The sequence below is a fragment of the Triticum dicoccoides genome, chromosome 4A (assembly GCF_002162155.2).
Source record: "Triticum dicoccoides isolate Atlit2015 ecotype Zavitan chromosome 4A, WEW_v2.0, whole genome shotgun sequence".
Classification (NCBI taxonomy): domain Eukaryota; kingdom Viridiplantae; phylum Streptophyta; class Magnoliopsida; order Poales; family Poaceae; genus Triticum; species Triticum dicoccoides.
The window spans coordinates 112,347,793-112,358,280 of NC_041386.1; positions in this window are offsets into that span (position 1 = coordinate 112,347,793).

Sequence of the window (10,488 nt, forward strand, 5' to 3'; positions counted from 1 at the left end):
CCTACATCGTGGCGTCCTCTTTTGTTACTTGACGTAGGGTCCAAGTCTCCTGGGTCTTGTTCGTTGAGAAAATCACGTTCCCGAAGGTTTCATTCCGTTTGGACTCCGTTTGATATTCCTTTTCTTCGAAACCCTAAAACAAGCAAAAAATAGCAATTCTGGGTTGGGCCTCCGGTTAATAGGTTAGTCCCAAAAATAATATAAAAGTGGATAATAAAGCCCAATAATGTCCAAAACAGTAGATAATATAGCATGGAGCAATAAAAAATTATAGATACGTTGGAGACGTATCAAGCATCCCCAAGCTTAATTCCTGCTCGTCCTCGAGTAGGTAAATGACAAAAACAGAATTTTTGATGTAGAGTGCTACTTGGCATAATTTTAATGTAATTCTTCTTAATTGTGGTATGAATATTCAGATCCAAGAGATTCAAGATAAAAGTTTAATATTGACATAAAAATAATAATACTTCAAGCATACTAACAAAGCAATCATGTCTTCTCAAAATAGCATGGCCAAAGAAAGTTATCCCTACAAAATCATATAGTCTGGCTATGCTCTATCTTCACCACACAAAATATTTAAATCATGCACAACCCCGATGACAAGCCAAGCAATTGTTTCATACTTTTGGTGTTCTCAAACTTTTTCAATCTTCATGCAATACATGAGCGTGAGCCATGGATATAGCACTATAAGTGGAATAAAATGGTGGTTGTGGAGAAGACAAAAAGGGAGAAGATAGTCTCACATCAACTAGGCGTATCAATGGGCTATGGAGATGCCCATGAATAGATATCAATGTGAATGAGTAGGGATTGCCATGCAACAGATGCACTAGAGCTATAAGTATATGAAAGCTCAACAAAAGAAACTAAGTGGGTGTGCATCCAACTTGCTTGCTCATGAAGACCTAGGGCAATTTGAGGAAGCCCATCATTAGAATATACAAGCCAAGTTCTATAATGAAAAATTCCCACTAGTATATGAAAGTGATAACATAGGAGACTCTCTATCATGAATATCATGGTGATACTTTGAAGCACAAGTGTGGTAAAAGGATAGTAACATTGTCCCTTCTCTCTTTTTCTTTCATTCATTTTTTATTTGGGTCTTTTCTCTTTTTTTATTGCCTCTTTTCTTTCTCGTCCGGAGTCTCATCCCGACTTGTGGGGGAATCATAGTCTCCATCATCCTTTCCTCACTGGGACAATGCTCTAATAATGATGATCATCACACTTTTATTTTTCTTACAACTCAACAATTACAACTCGATACTTAGAACAAAATATGACTATATGAATGCCTTCGGCGGTGTACCGGGATATGCAATGAATCAAGAGTGACACGTATGAAAGAATTATGAATGGTGGCTTTGCCACAAATACGATGTCAATTACATGATCATGCTAAGAAATATGATAATGATGAAGTGTGTCATAATTAACAGAATGGTGGAAAGTTGCATGGCAATATATCTTGGAATGGCTATGGAAATGCCATAATAGGTAGGTATGGTGGCTGTTTTGAGGAAGGTATATGGTGGGTGTATGATATCGGCGAAAGGTGCGCGGTATTAGAGAGGCTAGCAAAGGTGGAAGGGTGAGAAAAGAGCGTATAATCCATGGACTCAACATTAGTCATAGAGAACTCATATACTTATTGCAAAAATCTACAATTTATCAAAGCAAAGTATTACGCGCATGCTCCTAGGGGGATAGATTGGTAGGAAAATACCATCGCTCGTCCCCGACCGCCACTCATAAGGAAGACAATCAAAAAATAAATCATGCTCCGACTTCATCACATAACGGTTCACCATATGTGCATGCTACGAGAATCACAAACCTTAACACAAGTATTTCTAAAATTCACAACTACTCAACTAGCATAACTCTAATATCACCATCTTCATATCTCAAAACAATTATCAAGCATCAAACTTCTCATAGCATTCAATACACTCATAAGAAAGTTCTTTTCTATTCTTGAATTCCAAGCATATTAGGATTATTTAAGAAAATTACCATGCTATTTAAGACTCTCAAAATAATCTAAGTGAAGCATGAGAGATCAATAGTTTCTATAAAATAAATCCACCACCGTGCTCTAAAAGATATAAGTGAAGTACTAGAGCAAAACTATATAACTCAAATGATATAAGTGAAGCACATAGAGTATTCTAACAAATTCCAAATCATGTATGGCTTTCTCAAAAGGTGTGTACAGCAAGGATGATTGTGTTAAACTAAAAAGCAAATACTCAAATCATACAAGACTCCCCAAGCAAAACACATATCATGTGGTGAATAAAAATATAGCTCCAAGTAAAGTTACCGATAGAAGTAGACGAAAAGAGGAGATGCCTTCCGGGGCATCCCCAAGCTTTGGATTTTAGGTGTCCTTATATTATCTTGGGGGTTCCATGGGCATCCCCAAGCTTAGGCTCTTGCCACTCCTTGTTCCATAATCCATCAAATCTTTACCCAAAACTTGAAAACTTCACAACACAAAACTTAAAGTAGAAAATCTCGTGAGCTCCGTTAGCGAAGGAAAACAAAAGACCACTTCAAGGTACTGTAATGAACTCATTCTTTATTTATATTAGTGTTAAACCTACTTTATTCCAACTTCTCTATGGTTTATAAACTATTTTACTAGCCATAGGCAAACAACACACGAAAAACAGAATTTGTCAAAAACAGAACAGTCTGTAGTAATCTGTAGCTAGCGCAAGATCTGGAACCCGAAAAATTCTAAAATAAATTGCTGGACATGAGGAATTTATCTATTAATCATCTGCAAAAATAATTAACTAAATAGCAGTTTCCAAATAAAAATGGAAGCAGTTCTCGTGAGCGCTAAAGTTTCTATTTTTTTACAGCAAGATTAACAAGACTTTTCCCAAGTCTCCCCAACGGTTCTACTTGGCACGTACACTAATTAAACACAAAAAAACACAACCTAAACAGAGGCTAGATAAATTATTTATTACTAAACAGGAGCGAAAAGCAAGGAATAAAAATAAAATTGGTTTGCCTCCCAACAAGCGCTATCGTTTAACGCCCCTAGCTAGGCATAAAAAGCAAGGATAGATCTAGGTATTGCCATCTTTGGTAGGCAATCCATAAGTGGCTCTCATAATAGATTCATAAGGTAATTTAATTTTATTTCTAGGAAAGTGTTCCATGCCTTTCCTTAACGGAAATTGGAATATAATATTTCCTTCCTTCATATCAATAATTGCACCAATCATTCTAAGGAAAGGTCTACCAAGAATAATAGGACATGAAGGATTGCAATCTATGTCAAGAACAATAAAATCTATGGGCACATAATTACTATTTGCAACAATAAGAACATCATTAATTCTTCCCATAGGTTTCTTAATAGTGGAATCCGCAAGGTGCAAGTCTAGAAAGCAATCATCAAAATCACGGAAACCTAACAAATCGCACAAAGTCTTTGGAATCGTGGAAACACTAGCACCCAAATCACACAAAGCATAGCATTCATGATCTTTAATTTTAATTTTAATAGTAGGTTCCCACTCATCATAAAGTTTTCTAGGGATAGAGACTTCTAATTCAAGTTTTTCTTCATAAGATTGCATCAAGGCATCAACGATATGTTTAGTGAACGCTTTATTTTAACTATAAGCGTGAGGAGAATTTAGCACGGATTGCAACAAGGAAATACAATCAATCAAAGAGCAATTTTCATAATTAAATTCCTTGAAATCCAAAATAGTGGGTTTAGCAACATCTAGGGTTTTAATTTCTTCAATCCCACTTTCATCAATTTTAGCGTCAAGATCTAAAAACTCCGAATTGTTGGAACATCTTCTAGGTAAAGGTGGATCATAATCAGTCCCATCATTATTAAGATTCATATTGCAAACCAAAGATTTAATAGAGGACACATTAATAACTTTTAGATCTTCATCTTTATTTTCATAGGAACTAGAAGAACACACTCTTATAAAGGCATCTTTCTTAGCACACATCCTAGCGGTTCTTTCTTCGCACTCATCAATGGAAATTCTCATGGCTTTGAGAGACTAATTGATATCATTCTTAGGTGGAATAGATCTAAGTTTCAAAGAATCAACATCAAGAGAAATTCTATCAACGTTCCTAGCCAACTCATCAATCTTAAGCAATTTTTCTTCAATCAAAGCGTTGAAATTCTTTTGCGAAGTAATAAATTATTTAATATTAGATTCAAAATCAGAGATAATATTATTATAATTTCCATAAGAATTGTTGTAGGAATTACCATAATTATTAGAGGGATTACTAGGATAAGGCCTAGTATTAAAATTTCCTCTATACGCGTTGTTACCAAAATTGTTCCTACCAACAAAATTCACATCCATAGATTCATTATTATTCTCAATCAAAGTAGACAAGGGCATATCATTAGGATCAAAATAAACACTTTTACTAGCAAATAATTTCATAAGTTCATCCATCTTTCCACTCAAAACATTAATTTCTTCTATCGCATGCACCTTTTTATTAGTAGATCTTTCAGTATGCCATTGAGAATAATTAACCATAATATTATCTAGGAGTTTAGTAGTTTCTCATAAAGTGATTTCCATAAAAGTGCCTCCTGCGGCCGAATCTAAAAGATTTCTAGAAGCAAAATTCAATTCGGCATAAATTTTTTGTATAATCATCCACAGATTCAAACCATGAGTAGGGCAATTGTGTATCACTAATTTCATCCTCTCCCAAGCTTGTGCAACATGTTTATGATCAAGTTGCTTAAAATTCATAATATCATTTTTAAGGGAGATGATCTTAGCGGGAGGAAAATACTTAGAGATAAAAGCATCTTTGCACTTATTCCATGAATCAATACTATTCTTAGGCAAAGACGAAAACCAAGCTTTAGCATGATCTCTAAGCAAAAAAGGAAATAGCTTCAATTTAACAATATCGTTATCCACATCTTTCTTCTTTTGAATATCACACAAATCATCAAAGCTATTTAGATGGGTAGCGACATCTTCACTAGGAAGGTCGGAAAACGGATCTTTCATGACAAGATTCAGCAAAGCAGTATTAATTTCACAAGATTCAACATCGGTAAGAGGAGCAATCGGAGTGCTAATAAAATCATTGTTGTTGGTATTGGTAAAGTCACACAATTTAGTATTATCTTGAGCCATCGTGACAAGCTAGCAAACTAACACACAAGCAAACAAAAAGCAAGCGGGCAAAAAGAGGCAAATAGAGAAAGAGAGGGAGGATAGAGAGAGAGAGGGTGAATAAGACGTCAAGGGTGAAGTGGGGGAGAGGAAAATGAGAGGCAAATGGCAAACAATGTATTGCGGGAGATAGGGATTGTGATGGGTACTTGGTATATTTACTTTTGCGTAGACTCCCAGGCAACGGCTCCAGAAATCCTTCTTGCTACCTCTTGAGCACTGCGTTAGTTTTTCCCGAAGAGGAAGCGATGATGCAGCAAAGTAGCATAAGTATTTCCCTCAGTTTTTTAGAACCAAGGTATCAATCCAGTAGGAGGCTACACACGAGTCCCTCGTACCTGCACAAAACAAATAAATCCTCGCAACCAACGCGATAAGGGGTTGTTAATCCCTACATGGCCACTTACGAGAGTGAGATCTGATAGATATGATAAGACAATATTTTTGGTATCTAATCGTTTGGGGTACGTAGGTATATATAGGAGGAAGGAGTACGTTAGTGGAGCAACAGGGGGCCCACGAGGGTGGAGGGTGCGCCTGGGGGGGGGGGGGGTAGGCGCGCCCCCTACCTCGTGGCCTCCTATTTTGTTTCTTGACGTAGGGTCCAAGTCTCCTGGGTCTTGTTCGTTGAGAAAATCACGTTCCCGAAGGTTTCATTCCGTTTGGACTTCGTTTGATATTCCTTTTCTTCGAAACCCTAAAACAAGCAAAAAACAGCAATTCTGGGCTGGGCCTCCAGTTAATAGGTTAGTCCCAAAAATAATATAAAAATGGATAATAAAGCCCAATAATGTCCAAAACAATAGATAATATAGCATGGAGCAATCAAAAATTATAGATACGTTGGAGACGTATCAATCTCTTGTTCAAATATATGAATCCACTTTCGTATCAAATTATGATCTTTGTTAGTCTCTTTCAACCACACAATCCTCTAACCTTTGTAGCTACCACTAACTTTCTCTTGTGCATGCACACGCCCTCCTCGCCCTCCCCCTCCCTCAGCATTCTATCCATCACACACATTCATTTTTTTCTTTAGGTCGTTCTCCCACAGTCTCCACAACTCCTTTCCGACACACACCGATCGATAAACCTCTCCAGCGATGTCTGCCTACAAAATACACACGCACCTTCAATCTCCTCCTTTATGTGTCCTTGCCTCGTGTCTCTCATACGGTCCCACACACATGTAAACTCTTGCCCCTCTTTTCATCAATCTCACAACCACACACTCCTCCCCCTATCTAGCTAGTAGCTGGGCCTCTCGCACCACCTCCTAGCTCCATTCTCTATGTCTATCCATCTCGCCGGGCCTTATTTTCCTCTAACAAATGGACGTACACTGACCGATCTCCTGCTATACATATAGCTAGCTAGGTCCTTATAACTCGTTTTCCCCATGCGTCGATCGATCTACCTCATTAGTTGTGTCTCTCCCTTCCTCCGACAAACAACAATTGATCTACCGATCTAGTTAGATTTGCTTACCAAACACATGGTTCCCCTTCATCATCCATGGATGTGTCTCGACAGATCTATCACGCACAGGCACACACAGAAACACATCCCCACTCTTATTGATAATATTGCAGTTCTACCCTCAGTTTGTCTAGTAGGCCTCTCCCACCATCTTCGAGAAGCAACTCCATCACCCATCCAACACTCTACCCCTCTCCCTCCCTCTCTCTCTCTCCTCTCTCTCTGTCCCATCCTATTTCCCGTCCTTCAGTTATGTATGAACGTCGACCGATCTCCCTCAAGACATAGCTGGGTCTCTCCTTCTCAACACATATACGAGTCGTTGTACCTCTATAGTTAGGCCTCTGCCTACCCCTCCCCCCACCCCCTCGCACACACACACACACACACTGATACATCGTGCGCTCTAGTCATGTCTCCATGCCACACACAAACTTGACCTATGCCCTCTGACGTCCCAGTAGCTAGGTCAGTCGCCCTATATCTTTGACCTGCACACACACACAATTTCGATGGCTATCTTCACCGATCTTGCACCCACCCACTTGATCCTCTCTTCGACTCTATCGATATCTATGACCCCTCCCTCTCTTCTCGTGGATCGCCCGACTCTCTATATGTGATATGGATAGGCGTCCATTTCACACACATTGCATGAAATTTTTTGTTTGAGATGTCATCGACACATATTCCCACAAATACATTCATGAACGCACAAGCCATTTGTCTAGGTTTTATCTCTCACACACACCCACGTAGGTGGGGGACGTGCACGAAGATAAGAGGTGCACGCACGGCGCACATACTCCCGTCTCTTTCCCAACCACACCCGGGTGGCTACACAGTGGAACTCATTTCTATACGAAAAGGCAACCCATGTGGTAACTTGACACGTGTACTGGTTGTCCACTAGATGGAGGGAGGATCGTCTACCACGGGTGAACAAACAAATTGCGACTTGATGCATTATGTTAAAAAAGAGGCAAACCATGTGGGGCCTACCTTAGAGGCAAGGCTCTATACATTGGAGTACTTTTGATGTGTCCCGTCAACTCGTAGAACGAGGAGAAGCTTGCTTAGTACGCCCGCTCCCTCGCCCACGCGCGTGGTGGCTCGCAGGACAAGGAGAAATTTTTACTAGTACTCCCTCCGTTTACTCCTCGCCCCTACCTTGGTTAGAGAGATTATCATATTGTTTGGAATATATGTCCTTTAGTAGATTTCAATATGAACTACTAGTACATACTCCAAACACTGATGTATATAGACGTATTTTAGAGTGTAGATTCGCTCATTTTGCTCCGTATGTAGTCCATATTGAAACGGACATAATAGTACGCACTCGCCCTCGCCCCTCGACCCTCGCCACATGGTGGACGTGCATCAATTCATTCGGTCTCATATAGCCAGAATGATATATACTGCAGTACCATTATTGCTCGACTCCCCGAAGAGGCGAAGAGCCAATCACAAGGTTAATAGTTTGGAGAAGCCAAGCGCAAGGTTTATAGGAGAACGAGTAGTAGGTGCCGCGTCATTTATAAATAAAGTTTTTTTCTTCAGTGGCACGTACGCAATATAAATAGGTTCATATGGAGAGAAAAGGAAACCGCTCCAGTATATACATAGGAAGGACGAGCCTACACGGTTGCTTGCTGGGGTTGCTCTCTTCAGTTTTCACACTCTCTCGCACAAAACCATTGTGGCCACATCTCTAACATCCCGGCGGATCACGTCCGCCGGGGGAAGGGGTGGATGCTTAGTGTAGATGCGGTCGCCATCGCCAACGGCAAAAACCCACTGTCGGCATGTCCCGATCAGGGGTCCCCACCATTCTCTCTCACAAAGCCGGAGAGTTTGCCTTCATCCATTGCTCACTGCCGTGACATGGGTAGTTGCCTCCTCCCACCGCCCTCCTCTAGGTTGAGCTATGTCCCGACATCCCTCAGGTACAACGCCCTTTACAGCCGGCTTGCACCACTGCTCCAGCTGCCCACATTACTCCATGTGGATATTTCTCTACTTCTTTGCCACACACATACCTCTACTGGCTTCTACGTACTGTATTTGTGATGAGTTTATGTCTCATCAACTAGTCCCAGTAATCTTGAATCGCACATACCGCATTGTACTATCTCGCTGATAAATTACAGTACGTACTATACAAGTACTTCCTCCGTTCCTAAATATAAGTCTTTGTAGAGATTTCACCATGAACCACATACAAATGTATATAGATGCATTTTAAGTGTAGATTCATTCATTTTGTTCCGTATGTAGTCCACCTAGTGGAATCTCTACAAAGACTTATATTTAGGAACAGGGGGAGTAATAACCTACAAGTATAGGGGATCACAACAGCTTTTGAGGGTAGAGTATTCAACCCAAATTTATTGATTCGACACAAGGGGAGCCAAAGAATATTCTCAAGTATTAGCAAGTGAGTTGTCAATTCAACCACACCTGGAAACTTAGTATCTGCAGCAAAGTGTTTAGTAGCACAGTAATATGATAGTGGTGGTAGCGGCAACAAAAGTAAAGACAGCAAAAGTAATGTTTTTGGTATTTTGTAGTGATTGTAACAGTAGCAGCGGGAAAGTAAATAAGCGAGAACCAGTATATGGAAAACTCGTAGGCACCGGATCAGTGATGGATAATTAAGCCGGATGTGGTTCATCATGTAATAGTCATAACATAGGGTGACACAGAACCAGCTCCAATTCATTAATGTAATGTAGGCATGTATTCCGTATATAGTCATACGTGCTTATGGAAAAGAACTTGCATGACATCTTTTGTCCTACCCTCCCGTGGCAGCGGGGTCCTATTGGAAACTATGGGATATTAAGGCCTCCTTTTAATAGAGAACCAGAACAAAGAATTAGCACATAGTGAATACATGAACTCCTCAAACTATGGTCATCACTGGGAGTGGTCCTGATTATTGTCACTTCGGGGTTGCCAGATCATAACACATAGTAGGTGACTATAGACTTGCAAGATAGGATCAAGAACTCACATATATTCATGAAAACTGTCAGGACCCCGACTCAATGCCACATCGATCTAGCATGTAACACCTCATATCACTTTGCGGCCTCACGCACGGTATCCCCACGGTGTCGCCTTACCTTTGTCCGGGACCGTTTGCGCCTTTTGGCACACGTATATGATGGTGTCGCTAGCATCCATATGATAAAGAGCCCGGGCTGACATGGCTAGTCGTAAACCCAAAGTGGCACTAACTTACAGGGACAGGCATCCATGACCCAGCATCGAACGTGTCGGTCATCAGCGAGTGAATCCAGGCTGTAGCACTGGGCTAACAGGACTACGGCGAACCGGGCTGTAGCGGGCTAGCAGGACTCCGGTATTCATCGCGTGACATTTCCCCGAAGGGACAGACACAGGATCGAAGAAGGACACATGCCGGCCAACCTAAGTGTTCCGGAGCAGTAGCAAGCTACCAGGGCTCAGTGGAAGCACTAGGAGACATTTCCCGGTAAGAGAGTCTACTAGGGATAAACAACTAGATAGTCAGATCCCACACATAGCAGTACACATTACACGTACGCATAATATGCAAGTATGTGATGTACAACATGGCATCACAGCATAACTCAACAACTCAAATAGATAAAGACTCAGAAGAGCCATCACAACATTATTACAAACAGGGGTCACATGACCCAACAGTCAGAGCAATCAAGCAACAAGCGGAAGCATTACATGTCTGAGTACAGACATCTATAAATGAAAAAGGCTGAACGCCTGACTATCTACAACG